We start from the raw sequence: 18,991 nt of genomic DNA, 5'->3' as shown, positions 1-18,991 counted from the left end.
AAGGCTAAGCAACTCAATCTTCATTTTCCTCTTTCTATTCACTATTTTAGGCAAATAAAAAGGAGTAATCCCCTTCTGGGATTATTATAGGAGATGGGAAGGCAGATTAGAAGATGTGGAACCAAGCCAGACATACAAAGCAAAACTAAATGGTATTAGAAGCCTCCATTCAACACACATCCTTCTTCACTGGGGAAGATGGGAACTGTTCATGTTTGGAGAGATGGACCAGGCAGTAAAGGGCTTGCTGCACAAGCATGAGAGCCAGGTAAACATCCAGGCAGGGCTGCATGCCTACCTGCAATCCTAGAGCTGGGGAAGCAGAGACAGGAGGATTCCTGGAGTGTACTGGCCGGATAATCCAGCCAATCAGTGAGATCAGTTAGCTCCAGGTTTAGGGAGAGAACCTATCTTAAACGATAAGGTGGAGGGGCCAGTAAGATGGCTCAGCAAGTAAAGGTATCTGCCGTCAATCCTGGTGACTAGAGTTCAATCTCTGGGACCCACATGGTGGAAGGAGAGAACTTACCTCCACAAATTGGCCTCTGACCTCCACATATGCACCAAGGCATAAGCATGCATACACACAGAAATAAATAGATGCAATGATTAAAATAATAATAAGATGAACAGTCAACTGAAAGTGATACACACTGGTGCTCTTTGGCTTATGATGGTGTTAGAGCCTGATAGACTCCTTAGCTAAAAATATTTTATGTTGAAAATGCACACAATATATCTAACCTACCAAGCACTGTAGCAAGAGTGTGGCAACTACACAGAAATAAATAGATGCAATGATTAAAATAATAATAAGATGAACAGTCAGCTGAAAGTGATACACACTGGTGCTCTTTGGCTTATGATGGTGTTGGAGCCTGATAGACCCCTTAGCTAAAAATATTTTATGTTAAAAATGCACACAATATATCTAACCTACCAAGCACTGCAGCAAGAGTGTGGCAACGGTAAGTACCCTGGATAACATCAGCTACTCTCCCACACCATCCTATGGCTGACTGGGAACTCAGACCCATAGCTACCATCCATCGCTCCATCCATGAATAGTTCCCATCTCACAGGAGAACACAGTGATATGGCTAGTGCAGAGAAAGACCAAACTTCAGTTCAACTGTTATCACTTCCACACAATTACAGAGTTGAAAAATTGTAGGTTCAACTACCTTAAGTTGGAAATGCCAGTATATTATGTTAAATCGATTACCTGAGTGGAGGCAAGTACCATGATTCCTTCTAATCCCCGCTGTAGGAGGCACCACCTCAGACCTGCTCAGTGAGCATGCTAGGGGGAAAGCAAAGGAGGGTGGATGGGAGGTTGGTTCACAGAAGAGTGTTTATTTAGTTTGATTTTGTTTGCTTTCTAAGAAAAACAGCCTGAAGGAAGCCAAACAGAAAGCTGGTACACAATTCTGTAGAAATAATGATCCCTCACTAAATTTTAGAAAAACTACAAACAATTCATTTCTGAGGTATTGAATGGGGAATGCATTTGCCATCCTAAACCAATCTGTGGCATTCTTTTACATGCATATTCTTAAATTTTTTATTACATTTATTTATTTTGTGTATGTGTATTTGCACCCGCCAAGATGCCCTGCTCATGTGGAGGTCAAATGCCACTTGCAGGAGTCCATTTTCTGTTTCAACTATGAGAATCCCAGGTTTAAATTCAAGTCCTCAGACTTGGTGGCAAGCACCATTATCCATTGAGACATCTTGCCTGGCCCTGCTGCATTCTTATTTCAGCATCATTTTATTCTCTCTCTCTCTCTCTCTCTCTCTCTCTCTCTCTCTCTCTCTCTCTCCTCCTTGGGTAAAGGGCAAAAGACAACCTCAGTGTTTTGTTCCTCAGGCACAGTCCATCTACTTTTTTAGACAGGGTCAACCTTTGAAGCTTACCAATCAAGCTAAATTTGCTGATCAATGAGTCCCAGGATCTTCCTGCCTCCAGCTCCCCAGTGCTTGGATGACAAGTGCATGCCACCACCACACCCAATCTTTTACTTGATTTTCAGATATCAAACAAGGGCTTCATGTTTGCAAGGCATACACTTCATCAGATAAGCAATCCTCCTAGCCCCCATTTCAAAATATTAAAAATGCCTAAGATCAGCATCTATTCAGATGATCTTCATTTTAAAAATGTACACAAAAGAAATTTTCAAATGATTATTAATTTTCCTGTCTCTATAAAGCTTGGTAATTTGGAAGCTTTGAAATAATTACTTTTTTTTTTTGTCTTTTTGCTGACCTGAAACTCACTATGTAGACCGGGCTGGCCTCAAAGTCACAGAGATCCACCTGCCTCTGCCTCCCAAGTGCTGGGATCATTACTTTTTAAGTATTGTCACAAGTTTAATATCAGAGAGGGATTCATACTTAGGGAAGAAACTCAATTTGAATTATCAAACCTAATAAGAAGGACATGATGCCTGACGTCTGACCCTGTCCAGCACAAAGGTGGTGGCCAGGGCTCCATCACACCCCATGCCTCTAAATAAGCCTGTCTGCAATACCCAGCTTCATCAACTCCTGCCAACCATCACAAAACAACTCCCCTCTGACAATATACTCTCTTGTGTTCAAATATTCCATTTTTACCATGGCCTATTATTTTCTATTAGTAATAAACCCTTTTCTCTTGCTAGACAAATCCTCTAAAAGACTGTTAGTTCCACAAAGATAAAGACATATTTTTACACATCCCACAATACCGAATGTAAGAGTTACAAACTGGTGGTGTTAATAAAACAGAACAGGGAGGTTATGTTCTCCCAAATTAAAACAAGCTATTTTTAAAGGCCATGCTTGACACTTACCCAGACTCATGGTCCCCATGCCCACCCACAGACTCCCAGATCCTCTCTGTGAACAGAGCACACAGGAACAGGACCCCAGGGGCAGAGGGTTCCCAAGATGAGCTGAAGGTTTTAAAACCTGAGGAGATGAAAGGCTTTTCCTGTCCCCAAGGATGGGAAGTGTTGCCTGGAAGCTTTTCTCTGTGAAACAGTTTTTTCTTGCTAGCTTCTGCCTTAACAGCAGCTCCAAGGTAGAAACGGAGGAGCAGCTGAGTCAGCAGGAGGAAGGTCCTTTCTTACCCCAGGACAATTCCCAAGAACTTCATTACTTGACCTCCCAGCACAGGGAAGTGTGAAGGAGTGAGGGAAGTGGAAGTACAGACAGCCCTCCTCTCCCATCCCAACAGGACAGGTCTCATCTTGATGCATTTATAACCCAAGTCTAAACTGGCATGTCTGTTTTCATCTGTGTGACATAAATAGTTTTCATTTTCAAAAACATGAACAATTTCCTACAAGAAAAGCTAAAAACACCTCCTTTTCCCTTCTACATGAAGTTCTCTTTGTGCTTATATAAACCTATCTGCAACCCAGCCTGCTGTTTTCACCCCAAGGGATGGATTTCCTTAAAACATACATGGTCACATGTTCAGACACCCCCAGGCCTACCTCATGTATCCATTTTAAGAACTTGATTATATACAAGAAATCCTCAACTGTACCAATTAAAATTTGCTGAACACTCCAACATAGACTGCATCTATTTTCGCTTGTGAGATCATTTTCTACGATGCACTTGTCAGTATTTAGGCCGTTAATAACATGGGTCCTGATAATTTTTAACATTCTACTGATGTTCTGCAATGTCATGCATTTTCTAAGCAATAAATACAGTGAGGAGTCTGCAAGTCATGATTCATAGGAACAAGCTCTCATCATCATGATGATATTAACAAACAACTCCAAGAAGCAAACTCTTCCCTTTCTATTTTTTAGACTTCCATTTTATGTATTAATTATACATGGAAATGTGCTACATAGGACACTCAGAGACATGTACACATTACACACATCCTACCTCCAAACATAAGATAATCTTGGATCAGAGATAATCAACGGACTGAAAAATGGTCAACAAATGCAATCATTGTGGCTTTCTCTTCCTGAACATAACATCTAATAGTTCATGAAAAGTAGAAAGTTAGAACTCTTAAAAAGCCAACCAACCAACAAACCAAACAAACAAAAAAACAACTGTTTTAGGGCAGGGGAATAAGCTGTCAAAGGGCGATTCCAGAAAGCCTTAAGAGGATGGAAACACCATGCATAAAATCTCTATGCTGATTCTGGCAGTTGCACAGATTTGGTAAAATTGCATGGAACTGTCTACACAGGCACTCAAATGTGAGTGCATATAAAACCAGTAGAATCTGAGTAAGCTCTGTGGATTGTAACAATGCCAATTTCTTGTCGATACTATACTCTTATCTAATAAGATAAGAACACTGTGGGTATCTAGTAAGGGCTGGGGCTGGGGCTGGAGAGATGCCTCAGTGATTAAGAGCACCGACTTCTCTTGCAGAGGACCAGGGTTTTGTTCCCAGCACCCATATGGCAACTAAAAAACATCCGTAACTCCAGTTCCAGGGGATCTGGTGCCCTCTTCTGGCCTCAGAAGGCACTGCGTGACACAGGTGCATTTCCACACACACACATACACAGGCAAAACACTCATACACATTAAATAAATATTGTTTTAAAAAGAGAGATCTGGGTCTCCCTCAATTACCAGCACAGAGGTTGAAGGACTTCATATGAATTTATTTTCAAAATAACTTGCAGAAAGAAAGGCCGTCAGTTGCAAACACTTTATGCTAAACATATATACATGTGGGCCTTTATATATTCAGTCAGTTACCACTTATTAAGCACCCATTCTTGCCTGAAAATCTCCTAAGCCATAACAGGAGGGAAAAGAAAGCAAGTTCATACTGTACATGGAGAATATACGGCAGAGCATGTGCAAATTGTTCACAATTGGGCTGGTAAATGAGAGCACTGGCTAACAACCACCTGTATCTTCAGCTCCAGCGGAGCCATTGCCACCTTCTGCCCTCTACAGGCATTGCAGACCTATGGTCCCTTACATGTAAATGAGAGCACTGGCTAACAACCACCTGTATCTTCAGCTCCAGCGGAGCCGATGCCACCTTCTGCCCTCTACAGGCATTGCAGACCTATGGTCCCTTACATGCATGCAGGCAAAACACATATTTAAAATACTTTTTTTTTTTTTCCAAAAGTGTGTTTTGTAGGCAGAAAGATAGCTGTAAGGTGCAAGATTTGATTCCTATTGGCTCTAGAATCGTGTTTATCTTCAAGATGCCAAGATGTTTTCCTTACTTTCTGGTTTTGTATTTTTTACTATGAGTTATCTCTGCCTGTTGTTTTTGAGAAAAGGTTCCAAAAGGAAAATACTTTGATGTTTATTCATGTCATGGTCAGGCTCTGAAGAAGTTGTACTGGCCAATCATCATTATGCTCACAAAATAGTTATGTATGATCAGTGTAGAATAATCGTACTACCTAAGGATCACATCATTAAAATCTCAACCGTAGAGAGAAGCTTTTGCTGAGATAGTGGCAAAGAAGGAACAAATATACTTTTCATAGGAAAGAGAGCTGTATTTGACTTCAAAGCTCAATGTTTCTTTTAAATTGCTTTTTGAAGTATATCTTTAGAAGTGTTAAATGCTTCAAGCTAAAGCTACTGTTAGTTTAAAATATATACAAGCAAGGGATGATAACTGCCCAGAGTGAAAAAGTGCTTTATGAGCAAATACTTTCACTATTAAACAAACATTACCTGGAAGAGGTATTATTAATTTTCAAAAATTTAGCTATGGATTCACTTTGCGTGATTTTTGTTTTCCTGAAAGCTGTTATACAAGTAAATAATTTAATTTTAAATTAGTATAAGTTCATATTCAAGACATAGATTCTTTATTTCTGATTACTTTTCAGTTCACAAAGATCTTAAATTTTCTTCCAAGTTGCTCTATTCAGTTCTTGGGGGGTTATACTTCTAATACCAATATCTAAAAAATGGTATGGAAAAGCCACAAGTTTGCAAAAATTTAAAAAACAAATCATGTGAGCTGGAGAGATGGCTCAGCAGTTAAGAGCACTGGCTGCTCTTGCAGAGGGTCTGAGTTCAGTTCTCAGCACCCACATGGCAGCTTATGACTTTCTGTAACTCCAGTTCCAGGGGAATCTGAGCCCTATTCTGCCCTCCATGGGCATTGCACACACAAGAGCAGTTATATGCATGTAGGCAAAACCCTCATATGCACAAAGTAAAAATAAATCAAAACTTTAAAACTCATGATATTATTATGCTTTGAACTCATTAAAATGTTACAAAATTATTATATTTGGAATAATGATACTAAGTTTCAAAATAATGCAGTTAAGATAAAGATGGAATTTCTACATACATCCTTAGCCTCAACTCAGACACACCTGTGCTCGCTCATTCACATTAGTCTTTCGATAGAAATCAATCTCCTTTGCAACTCACCAAGATAAATTCCATCCCATTTCTCTACTATTTCTGAACTTCCATGATATTTTGCACCATTCATGTGCTTTGCAGTATAAGGTTTCTGATAGCATAATTACTGATGAAAGTATTTATCACAGAAGCAGTTATAGAAAACAAAAACGTGACCTCTCCCACACTGTTAAAGATCCACATTCTTTACTTTTACATAAAAACTATGCATCAAATAGGACACTGAACACAGCAGATCAGTTAATAAGTATATATTCAATATTCATGTTAAGATACTGACTTATTTTCAAAAGTAAGAGCCATGTAAAAGATGGTGCCTGGCAGTTAATTTATTTAGAAAGATCATTTTTTATAAAACTCAAAATTATCAAAATCTCCAACACTTCAAACTAATAAAAGAGGACTTCAAAATCAAAGCTATGGTGATTTAACACCCATGGACACACACACACACACACACACACACACACACACACACAAGCGCACTTCTAAAGAAGGGAGAACATCTCAGAGCAAACCAGCAAAGTTTTTAGAGAGTTTTCGAGTCAGAATTCGATGGTCTGTTTGCCTCCACCACTCACTGTGTATGTGTATACAAGTACATAAATTTATGCCTCAGCTTCATCATTTGGAATTAGCAGTATAATTTTATCTCCATCATATAAAACATGTGTATACTAGAGATATGCAGTGTAATCACTTCCCTTTGTTTTCTGAAATGTATATGATTTTAAACATAGCTCTTGCATGAAGAATGAAGTTATCTACCGGCTAATTCACAATAGATAAGGTTTCAAGTGAAATTAACATGAGGACCCATTGCTGACAATGCATCTGACCTATATAGCATCTCTCTCTGCCAGGGAACACTTCACTGCATCACTATAATAATGATGCCAAACGGTCAGAGTGTCCCAAATATTACTAACAAGGAAGCAAGTGATAATATAACTCCAGCCTCCGTCTGAGTTAACCGAAAGATTTAATGGCTTGCTGAGTCTTAACATCAATTAAGCAAGCCCTGATAAGTATGTCCAAAAGAGTAATAAAATAATTCAGAAGGTCCTCATAAATATGCAATGTTAAATATTTGCAATGTGTCATTCAATCAAACAGATAGGATCTATGCTTCAGAGAACAGGAACTCATACAACATGTGAATGAAGATGAGGAAAGCGTTAACTGAGGCATAAATTAAAACTGAGATAGTACAATGAATCTTGATGAGCCGGAAGCCCTTCCAGGGTCTGCATATGCCACAGGATAGGAGACCAGACTATCGAATAAGAATGGGGGAGTCAAGGGTGGTAAGGATCTTTCACATGAAGGAAGAGAGAGAAGAAAGAAAACAGAAAGAAGCACAGGTACATGATGGCATGTGCCTGTAATCCTAACACTTTGAAGGTTGAGGCAGAAATATGAGGAGGTAGGAGCTAAGCTATATAGCAAGACCATGGAGAGAGAAAGACAAACAGAGGGAGACAGGAAAATATGATTTTTTAAAGGTTCCGCATATAATAAAGTCCACCTAATTGACTGGAAAACCTCTTCACATGGTTAAACTGAGATTCCCTTCATGAAATATAAGTTTTCATTAAGTCTATAAACTCGAAAGCTTGGAGTAACTGAGGATCTAGCGCTGCTCAAGCTTTCTAATTATCCCACTAATGGCCAAAAGGAAAATAAAATTAAGACCTTCATTCTTTAACAGATTAATTTATTTCAAACATCAAAAATTAATGTGTCTGAATGTTTCAAAGGAATAGGGCATGTTTAGTGATAACGGAAGACATGAATATGGAAAGACAAAGATCATTTCACATGATGCCATCTGTCAGTGAGGAAAGATGCAGAGAAATTCAGACAACAAAACTGACTCAGACGTCCCTAGAAAGCCTTAACAAACTCCAGGAAAAAGGAAAATCCACCAGCGATTATGAGAGATAGAGGTGCTGAGGGAGAAGAAGATGGGAGAGAGAGAAGGAGGGAGGGAGGGAAAGAGAGAGGGAAGGAGGGGAGGCGAGGAGAGAATATGCATTTCTGTGCCTATTAATTAGTTCAAAGGGATAAATGCAATCTATTACTGGTATAACTTCTTACCTTAGAAAAAGTTCGTAGAAGAGAGCTTGCCATTCTCTACTCAAGGTAGTGTGCTTTAAGTTATAGAACTTGGATGTTTGGTCTAGTTTGAATAATGAGGCAGATCGGCACAGCAATCGGCGCTGTGGGTTGAAAGTAGTGTGGAAGAGCACTAAACACATGAAAACTCAAAAGCAGCCTTTCTTAATTGAGGGCTTAAGGGAAAGTCTTGTATCAGATTCTGCATCTATTCTTATTGCCAACAACAATAGATAATACACTTTAACACATCATGTATCATTGCTATGCTTCTTTGGTCAAACTGAAAAAAAATCCAGAAAGAATGATACGGGCAATCAATAAAAAACTTCTCCACAGTATTTAAAAAAAAAAAAAACAAAACCCTCATGACGCTTTGCCCTTAGATGAAGAACTTATCAGAGTGCTCAGGAAAATAAAACACTTTACAAAGTTCTCAGTGACAAAGAAAAAAACTTCCACACTGCAGAGGGATAGGAGGGAAATTATCCAAAAGCACAGGCCTTTTATTCTACACACATTCCAATCACACCTCCACTTCCTTTATGAAATGTCACTTAGGATGTTCCATTCTGCATCTGTAAAAACAAGATATTAAAAGTACCCACTTTGAATACTGTAGCCATAATAAGCATACCTAGCACCCAGATCTTGAGTTCTAACAGCACTCTCCAATAAGAACCACAGCTGCTTGAAGAAATTGCTGCTTTCATGGTTGGGAAGATGTACAAGATGAGTACGTAGTATATCCAAGTGCCCCAAAGAAGAACACAATTATTTTAAAAACAAACATTTTTCAAAACACATTAGTGACAGTATGTCAAGATATGAGTGTATTGGATTATAATCTATGAAGAAAATAGATATACTTGCATCCACATTGACACCCCCCCGCAAAAAAAACCTAGAGAAAGAACATAATAAAGTGGAAAAGCTCAACAAGCCCCATTTCCAATAGGCAACAAGAGATATGTCATTTTGCTAAGATGTGTCCTTGATTTGGAATGCGCTTCTCCTCTCAAAAACCTGTAACTACAGGCTTGACCAAAAAGAGCATCAAGCTCATTCCAGCTGAGAGCCACCATGTGGAACTCCTGACCAGAAGTCCTAACACTAGTGAGGTGACCAAATACAGGAGAATCTGACAGATTGTCACAGCCAAAAGTTGTGAGAGAGACGTGATAGAGCTGTTACATGATACCCTAGATGAGATTAACTAACTATTTTAGGAATTCAGGCAAAATCTGAAGAGATCTGGATGAAAGAGATACTGGAGTTAAAAGATTCACTAGCTGGCACAAATACATGATCCCAACAGGAGATGCCAGACACAGGGAACTCAGTGTAGAGTGTATGAGAACTGCCTTACTGCTACAGAAATTTTTCTGTAATTCTCTAATTTGGGGGGGGGGGCTTATTTCTACAGTTTAACCCACCTACAATGTAAAGAAATAAGTGTATTTTCGAAAAGAAACAGCATATTCCATTTCAGCTGGGGGGCCTATAAGAGATTTTTTTTTTTTTTGTCATTTTAAGAAACAAAACAAAACTGAGAATAATTTTGTCACTGAGTCCCTAGAGAGGTCTGGGGGAACAGATATTTGTAAGGGATTAAATATTAGAAATGAAACTGGGGTGATAGCTTAGTGGTAAAAGCACATACTGTGCAAGCTTAAGGATCTGAGTTCGAATCTCCAGCACCCATATAAAAAGTCAGACATGCATACTTGTGCCTGTAACCCTACCATTGGGGGACAAGGACAGGTGGATCTTGGGAGCTCCTTGGTTAGGTAGTCTAGCCTAAAATGGTGAACTTCTGGTTCAGTGAGAGACCTTGTCTTCCAGAAATAATGTAGAGCCGGGTGTGGTGGTGCACACATTCGGGAAGCAGAGGCAGGTGGATCTCTGTGAGTTCAAGGCCAGCCTGGTCTATATAGTGAGTTCCAGGACAGCTGGGGCTCAGGGAGACCCTGTCTCAAAAAGACCAAAAAAAAAAAAAAAAAAAAAGAAAGAAAAGAAATAATGTAGAAAACAGTAAAGTCTTCTTGTGGGCTTTGCATTTACACTACCTGCATGCATTCATGCATGCATCATACACAAAAAGAAATTAGAAATAGATGGTGCAAAGTTGTTGTTTTCCAGTTGTTGAGACCACCTACTTGGCATAATGTATCCTCTTGAGGATAAAGGCTCTCTATTTATAAAACATTATGATTGTCTTAACCACAGGTATTTCCTTTTCTTTTTTTAAAAAATATTTTATGTACTTTTAAAATTTTATGTATATGAATGTATTCCTTTCATATAGGTAGGCGTACCCATGTCGTGCAATGCCTGCAGCAGTCAGAAAAGAGCATTAGAGCCCCTGGAACTAGAGTTACAGATGATTGTTAGCCACCACGTGGGTGCTGGGAATCAAACCCAGGTCCTCTGCAAAAGCAGTCAGTGCTCTTAACCACTGAGCCATCTCTCCAGCCCTTAACCACAGGTATTTTTATTTGATCATCTTGCTACTAGCTTCCACAAAGAAAAATCTATTTCATTTATAATTAATATTTAACTTTGTTTACTACATCATTCTATGTGTTCACTTTATCATTTATTTCTTTATGATTATTGATTCATATAAATTATTCATTACAAAAATCATTGCTTTATATAGAGTAACTAAAACACAGAGTAAAGTTATTAAAAAATTAACATATATTGGTTTTAAATCAGAAAGATGAAATATGATTGTACACTACGCAACTGGATGCAGATCTCTCTTCCCATTTTCTTTTGTCAAACAACACTCCTCCATTCCGTAGAAACTTGGCTTAGCCCATGGGAGGGTAATATCCCTTCTCTCTAAACCAGCAGTGGGAACAGGACCCAAAACTTGTCGATCCTCCCTGTCACACTGATAGGATCAAGGAATGGGTGAGCAAGCCAACTGCAAGTTACCAGAAAAGTGCTTGCCCTTTCTGTGAGAGTATATAGTATGTTTACTATTAGAAATCTCAGGCAGTTGAAAGTTACACTGCTGTCACATTTTGATACTGGAGAATAGAGTAAACTGAAGCAGTGAAGTGGGACAAAGTGGGAAGAGAAATGCACTGAGGATGCTACTTAAGTTGCTGCTTCCAACAGTATTTAAAAGCAAGATTACCTCTTGGATGTCCATGTCCCACTAAGCAATAAACCTTGAGCCCATTTTTTTTTTTTTAATTCAGCAAGTCTAAACTGACTAAAAAGATTAGGGTTATCTGGATAAATCAACAAACTGAAATGGACAGTAGCTAAGGCCTGGCTGAAGATGCCATCTGGGAAACAGAGTACACAGTGAGGCAGTCAAGGGCTGCCATGGAAGATGGGCTTCCCCATCAGAAGGAACCCATGTGTAGTCCAGCCCAAAGCTCCATTAACCCTAGGGCTGGGCATGGCCCTAATGGTTCAGTAGACTAGCTTGACTGCCAGCCTTGCACCCACATGCCACACAACAGAACTGAAGAAAGGATAAGATGTGGAGCCAAAGGGATGTTCCAGTAACCATAGATGTAATAAGACGCAGCCATACTCCACACTCCTTATTTATCTCACAGGCGGGAACTCACTTGTTAGCATCTGAAGGAGAGAAAATGTCACCATTATCAGGTCATCCATGTTCACAAGTAGCAGTCCTATTGTAATGAAGAATAAAAGTAGGAACAGATACTGGGAGGTAATCAGCCTGTAGCAAGTGGAGTTTCTCTTTTTTGCCACAATCACAAATCTAAATCATATGCTCTTTAATAAGCATTTCAATGACTTCAGTTTTAACATAAGAACTATAAGGTATTAAATCATGTAGTGTTTCTGTTCTACAAGTGCCATACAGCAATGACACTTAGATAGATGCCAACAATATTAACACCCAACAGCATTTTAAAAGATTACAACTTTGAGAGTAGAGCTTTATCATGTGGCCCAGAGTTGATATAAATTTGAGAATGAATTAAAATCTACAAGAGATAAGAAATTCTAAATATCAATGAGGGGGAAAAGCAAAGAAGCAATCCAACAGGAAAATTTATCCATATATATATGGATAAATAATTGACAGAAGGGCAAACTCAAATGGCCAACAGTACTGTAGCTGACTGCTGAGCACAGAGAGCAGGCTGGGTATAAACACTGACTTTCACCCTCTCCCCAGTTCAAACACAGGCACAGGTAACAGGCTTCTGTTTAGATAGAAAATGAGTCAATAAAACTCTAAATTATTTTTGGAAGGCAAAAAAGCCTTTTATCCTTTTTTTTCCTTTTTACAAAAGGTAAATGATTTACCTACTCTAGAAAGCTGAATGAGGCTAAGCTGATTGTCGGAAGAAAAACAACTCAACTTACTCAACAAAACCTCCCAGAATCTGGGAGCGTGCCATGGCACCCCAGAAATGGTGCTAAAGTTCAGCTAAAAAGAGGAGACAGGCTGACAAACCATCTAAGAACTAATCAGGTCTCTCTACGGTAACAAACTCGCCTAGAGGACTGGGTCTTCCAGGCCTGGGGGACCAGTAGCTTGCTTTCTGAATAGAATAAAACACAAACCTCCCCTGGGAGAAGGAACTCAGACTGAGAAGGAATGACAGCAATAACTGCGAGGTCCAGACACTTCCCACTCACAGTGCAAAAGGCAGGCAGCAGGGTCTGCATCTGGGAGAACCCAATCAACCATCTAATCAACCTAAAGACATTTGTCTCAACAAACAGCTGCCCAGTCCATGGATCCTCTGAGAAACTCAGAGGCAAGCTTGGAGTTTCTAGGAAGCTTGTTGGTGGTTCAACCAGAGATTACCGATATCTTTAATACACTGGACAACTGTAAAGAGAGCAGTGTTAGGAAAAGGGTTCTTAACATAGAAAGAGTTCACAGAACTTACAAATGAAAATGAAAAATTAAACTATGAAGAAATGAATGGCAAGACAGTGGTGGCATGCTTAGTTTTTGTTTGTTTGGGGTTGGGTTAGTTTTTGTTTGTTTATTTTATTTTTTTGGTTCTTTTGAGATAAGGTCTCCCTGTAACCCTAGCTGACCTGGAACTCTTGATATAAACCAACCAGGCTAGCCTAAATCTCGAGAGATCTGCCTGCTTCTACCTCCAAAGTGTGTACCAACATGCCCAGCTGATGGCAAGTTTTTTGTTTGTTTGTTTGATTTGAGAAAATAAGCAATAGACTTTGGAAAAGAGGGGAAGTCCTAGTCTAAAATATCCAACATCTAAATATGGAAGAAGAGAAAACAGAGAGAAGAGGGAAACATCCATAACCAGGACCCTCTGCTCTCCATATTCAAATTCCCTGAACTCAGGATTACTAGGAACTCAAGACACAGTAGCACAGTAGCAGGAACCAGTACCCCAGTCCTCCAACACATCTCCTTAGCATCACTTGTCATCTTCACTCAAGTATAGCCAATTTGGGTAAGAATAGATTTCTACATTTGAAAAAAAAATCCTTAATAAAAGAATTTAAGGTTATTAATGTTAGAGGTCACTTAGCATTTTAAAACTTCGTGAAAACAGACCATGCAATGGCATATCATTGAGAAATTCAGAATATTTGGAATGAATCATTTCAACTAAGATTTTAGAGAAAAAGAAAGAGCTGGGGGGGCAAATTAATTAACAAAAATATGATACCGACAGCATCCAAATGGAAGCTAGAGTGAAAGACTGCTTCTATATCCTGAAGGAAAATTATCTCCAGTCCTAAACAGCACATCAGATATACTCTACAACAAGCCTGAATGGTATGTGTTGCACATACTAGATTCCAAGAAATTCTTCTCTTGCACATGTGTCCCTCTTCAGGAAGTAGAAAATACTTAGTAAGGAAAAGAATAAAGAAAGACTAAACCACAAGCTGAGGATACAAGGAACCTGTGACAAAAAGAAGTCATTAGGAAACCTCAAAAGAGAGCAGGACACATAGAGGGCTGACCTGATGGCCCCACGAAAGTGGATGTGATGGAACACCTCCTGCAGCTGAAAAGCACTGAGAGGAGAAACAAGAGCTGCTGGGTCTAAAGCAGACAGGAGCACTGGACAGTGAAATGACCTGGGTCTGGGCAATTACTTTGTGAATATAGTCCCAAAGCAAAAATAGACAAATAATATTACCTTGAACCCAAGAGCTTCATACAGCCAAGGAAAATGTCAACAGAGTAAAAGGATAAGCTACAGAATGGAAGTGCAACTTATAAGGAGCTAATACCCCAAATGGTAACAACAGGAGCTGAAGGCATCTGAGATCCTCACTAGACAAAGACGGTAAATATGGGGGGTGAACATTATGCACTACCAGGCAGAGGACAGAAGTAACCATTTTACAGATATCACTGTAAAACAAGCAAGAAAAAGCAATGAGTTTATAGAGTTCAAAATCACTTATGCAAATTAACACACGTAGCACTACCAGCACCAATTCTACTCTAAAGGGCTCCTGTACAGGCAGCAGCATAGTTCAAGCACATATGAAAGTGTGGTTGAGTGGTGGTAAAGAGAGAGACGTGAGACAGGAAGAATGATGTGAGAATGAAGAGGAAGGAAGAGAAATGACAGTAAAGGAGGTGTCTGGGTGGTGGGGCCCGAATGGAGAGGAAAGATGAACTCAACTTTCTTTTTTTTCTCCGAAATGGTATTAGCGTTTTAAATTTTTTCATTTTTTTATATATTTTAATTGCATTTTTGTGTATTTCATAACAACATCTTAATCATCTTTAGACCCCTTTCCCCACTGGCACCCTCCCATACAGCCCACCCACTTACTAGATTTCATGCATTCTGTCATTTTTGCTAAGGCTTTTGGAGTCGTTAATGTCCCCAGATGTCCCTCAGTGCAAGTTCATCCATTGAGGTCTAGTCACTCTTCTAGAATCACTCCCTTAAAGAAGATCAGCTCTTCCTCACCCAACAGTAATTAGCTGCCCAATAGTTCTTCAACTAAAATTGGGGCCTGCTGCCCATTTCCACTGTTCTAGCTGGGTTTTTGTCTGCTTGAGTGTGCATGGGACTTATGCATGCTGTCAACAATTGCTGTAAGTTCATATGAGAACGGTCCCAGGAGCCTGTAAGACTCCATTTCCATATGGTCATGCATCCCCTCCCTGGGCTCTTACAATCTTTCTGCCCCCTCTTCTGCAAGGGTCCAACCCCTGGGTGGGTGAAGTTTGGTATAGGAGTCCTGTCCAAGGACCCACACTCTGCAGACTCTTATTCTCTATGCTTTGGCCATTTGTGGCCCTTTGGGTTCATGGCTCTATGTTGCATGAGGGGTGTAGAAGTCAAATGTCCAACCCTAAGTGACACATCTACAATGGAACTCAACTTTCTACACCAGAGGCTGGAGAACACCACTGTCACCCAATTACCATCAACTTCTCCCTCTCCCCAAAGGAGAAAGATGAAGAAAGTCAGACTAGTAGAATGAAATGGAGCCGGGAACAAGTGAAAAGAAAGAGGGCTTTTAAATGCAGACAGTAAGTACCCAAGGCTTGCTTAAAAATCTGCAAATTGTTTTATTTTTTGCCTCAGTTTCCAAATACAAAAGTAGCTACTTTTTAGAGTAATTGTGAGGATTAAACTATCAAGAATTCTACAAGTATCAGGTTTTTTTAAAGCCCCAAACTAGAAAACTACCTAAATGTAAAGAGCCCCTGTGTTTGCCATCACAAACACAGTGCCCCCGCATGTCCTCCCACCATAACTGCTGCCCACCTGCTACCTATTAAATTCTCTGAAAAGCTTATTTTTGAATCGAGATGCTGGTTTTGTTGTTGTTTAAGCTTTCTACTCATCTTATCCTTGAGAATGCTGTTTATGCTGAAAAGAAACATGGGGCACTTAATAGAAAAGTAATAACACTGAGTTCACCTATCAAAACTGAGGATCAAGTTAACAGCCAGAGAAGCAATTTATCTACCCTGCCCAGAATCACACATCACACAGAATTTCTGAATCAATTACACAGGAGAATTCCTCCCCTGAAGCAAATTGCCATTCCACTGTCCTAAGTTTTCAAATCAGCTCACCAGGGCAGGAACACTTGCACACAATAATCATGAGCAAAGATTCAGGCAGAATCCAACATTGAAGCCTCCAGACAAGGTCACCCTTCCCCAATGTCTGTCTTCTCTCCTTACCAGGAAGGCAGGAAGTGCAAGGACAGACATTTCTTCCAAAAAAAAAAAAAAAAAAAACCTTCTGGACTCCACTTCCTGGCTGCCAATCAGTAGCTTTGTTTCCTCCTAAAACTTCCAGATTCTTTCCTGGCTATCTTATGCTCTGCAGTCCCAGCATCTATTAAGAATGTGCATGCAGACACCTAGCCTATAGAAAGGTGGGATGTCAAACCAGAAAAGAGCATTATCTAGGTTTTATTTTCAAGTTCACTGTATATCTACAATGAGCATCTTTAGGTACCTGCTGCAATAAACTTAAATATCTAAAACAGTTAAGGAACTATGTTCAAATACACTTAATATGCCATATAAGCAAACTTGAATATAATGTTTGCCACAAATATTTTAGTTGCCATTTATAGTGAAAAACTGACTATATTCTAAACATATTTTGGTTATACTCAACATTTTCTGTAATAGACAAACTGATTCATCTCCCAGTTTTCATTGACCATAGATATCTCTTTTCTAGAATTTTTTGTGTGTGTGTGTGTGTGTGTGTGTGTGTGTGTGTATGTGTGTGTAGGTACCTGCAGAAGTCAAAGGCATCAGATGCTCTTGGAGCTGGACTTATAGGAAGTCATGAGCTGCCCTATATAAGTGCTAGGAACTGAACTTGGATCCTCTGCAAGAGCAGTACATACTTTTAACTGCTGACTCATCTCTCTAGCCCCAGCCACAAAGGTCCGAACCATCTATTTTTTCTTTCCTTTTCCTACTATCCCTATTAATAGCAAGAACAAGGCTTATATTGTACCATGCGCAGTCTCTCCTAAGTCCTTTCTATGTATTAAATAACTAAATGTTCTCAACAGCCCCATGAGCTCAAATTTATATCATTGTTTCACAGATAAAAGAAATAAATGCAAACAAGTTAAAAGACTTCTCAAGTCTGACACTGAGGAAGCAGTGGGTACAAAATGCAAAGACTAGCACTCTGTTAACCATTAAACACCCTACCCCCATGGTCCCTTAACGTCTAGAAAGATGCTTCGTGAAAGGTGGAGACTGCATACCTGGAATATTGGACTTAGTACCAGCAGCTAGGTTAACCAGTATAGGATAAAACCTGCAAACTTGAATTATCACATGACTATCTTTGCAGCAGAAAATGTTTTTAAAGGCTATAGACACAGCTCAGTGTAAGAGTGGTTGCTGCACAAGCAGGAGTTAGACTCCCACAGCCACATAAAAACCTGGGAGTGGCAGGGCATGACCACATGGGAGGGCCTTAATGCCAGCACTGGGGAGGACAGGAGAGGGGTGGAAACAGGAGGCTCACTGGGACTTGCTAGTCACCAGTCTAGCTCCAGGTTCTGTAAGAAACCTTGTTTCAAGTGAGTAAGACAGAGAGTGATAAAACAAGATACCTTAGCTCTTCCTCTGATCTCCACCAGCATGTGCACCTGAACACACATGTGCAATATACCACACATACACACCACAGGCATACACCACTCTTACATGTAAATACACACAAACTCATACCCACATCAAAAATAATAAATAATTATAACTTTAAAAATATATTACTTAAGTGGACTGGAGAGGTGGATCAGGAGTTAAGAGCACTACTTACTCTTTCAGAAGATGCAGGATTGATTCCCAGAACTGACATGGCAGCTAACAACCATTCATAAATCCAGTTCCAGGGGATCTGATTCCCAATCTGGGCCTCTGTGGGCTTTGCACTACATGGGTGCATTTATACACATACAGGCAAAACACACACATTAAAAAACAATTAAATAAAATATATTACTTAAAGCGATATCAAAAGTGGATGAAAACAGATTCTGACACATGTGCTCTTTGGTCATAATGAAAGGCAAAGTGAGACCTAGAAACACATTCACTGAAGAGATGGAGCTAAATTTACTTGTGGACCTAATGGGCACACTAAAATGAACATGTAAGATATATTTTTAAATTGTATTTGATTTGTATCTTTTTTAGAAACCCTAATTCCAGTAAACATTTCAATATATTTCATGGAATCTAACAGGACTGGGGTATTTTAAAATTGAAACTGCTCCTGAGTATCATCAACAGCTATTTCATACTACTCAACATCTCAAAATTCTTAACACAGAAGAGTAATAAACAAAATATATGAAACCCACTATTATCTCCAAAGAAAAGAAACAGGCCAGTCTAAATGGCCAGGAAAGTGGGGAGAGCTGAAATACCAGGCTGCAGAGGCAGAAGAAGCTATTACAAGGGCTGTATTCAGAGTCTCCCCAGCTTCTAAAGTTGCACAGCAAGCCTGCGCCAATACCC

The 18,991-nt window shown here is 39.5% G+C and overlaps 1 protein-coding gene across 4 annotated transcripts in view; it reads right to left on the bottom strand.

Annotated features, from left to right (window-relative positions):
• Klf12 (Kruppel like factor 12) overlaps positions 1–18,991 on the bottom strand; it is a 518,406-nt gene that overhangs the window by 402,663 nt on the left and 96,752 nt on the right. The window lies entirely within an intron of this gene.

Source organism: Nannospalax galili, unplaced genomic scaffold (genome assembly GCF_000622305.1).
Source record: "Nannospalax galili isolate Female #2095 unplaced genomic scaffold, S.galili_v1.0 scaffold246, whole genome shotgun sequence".
NCBI lineage: Eukaryota > Metazoa > Chordata > Mammalia > Rodentia > Spalacidae > Nannospalax > Nannospalax galili.
The sequence above is the reverse complement of the archived record's forward strand: the minus strand, read 5'-3'. Positions and strand labels throughout refer to the sequence as shown.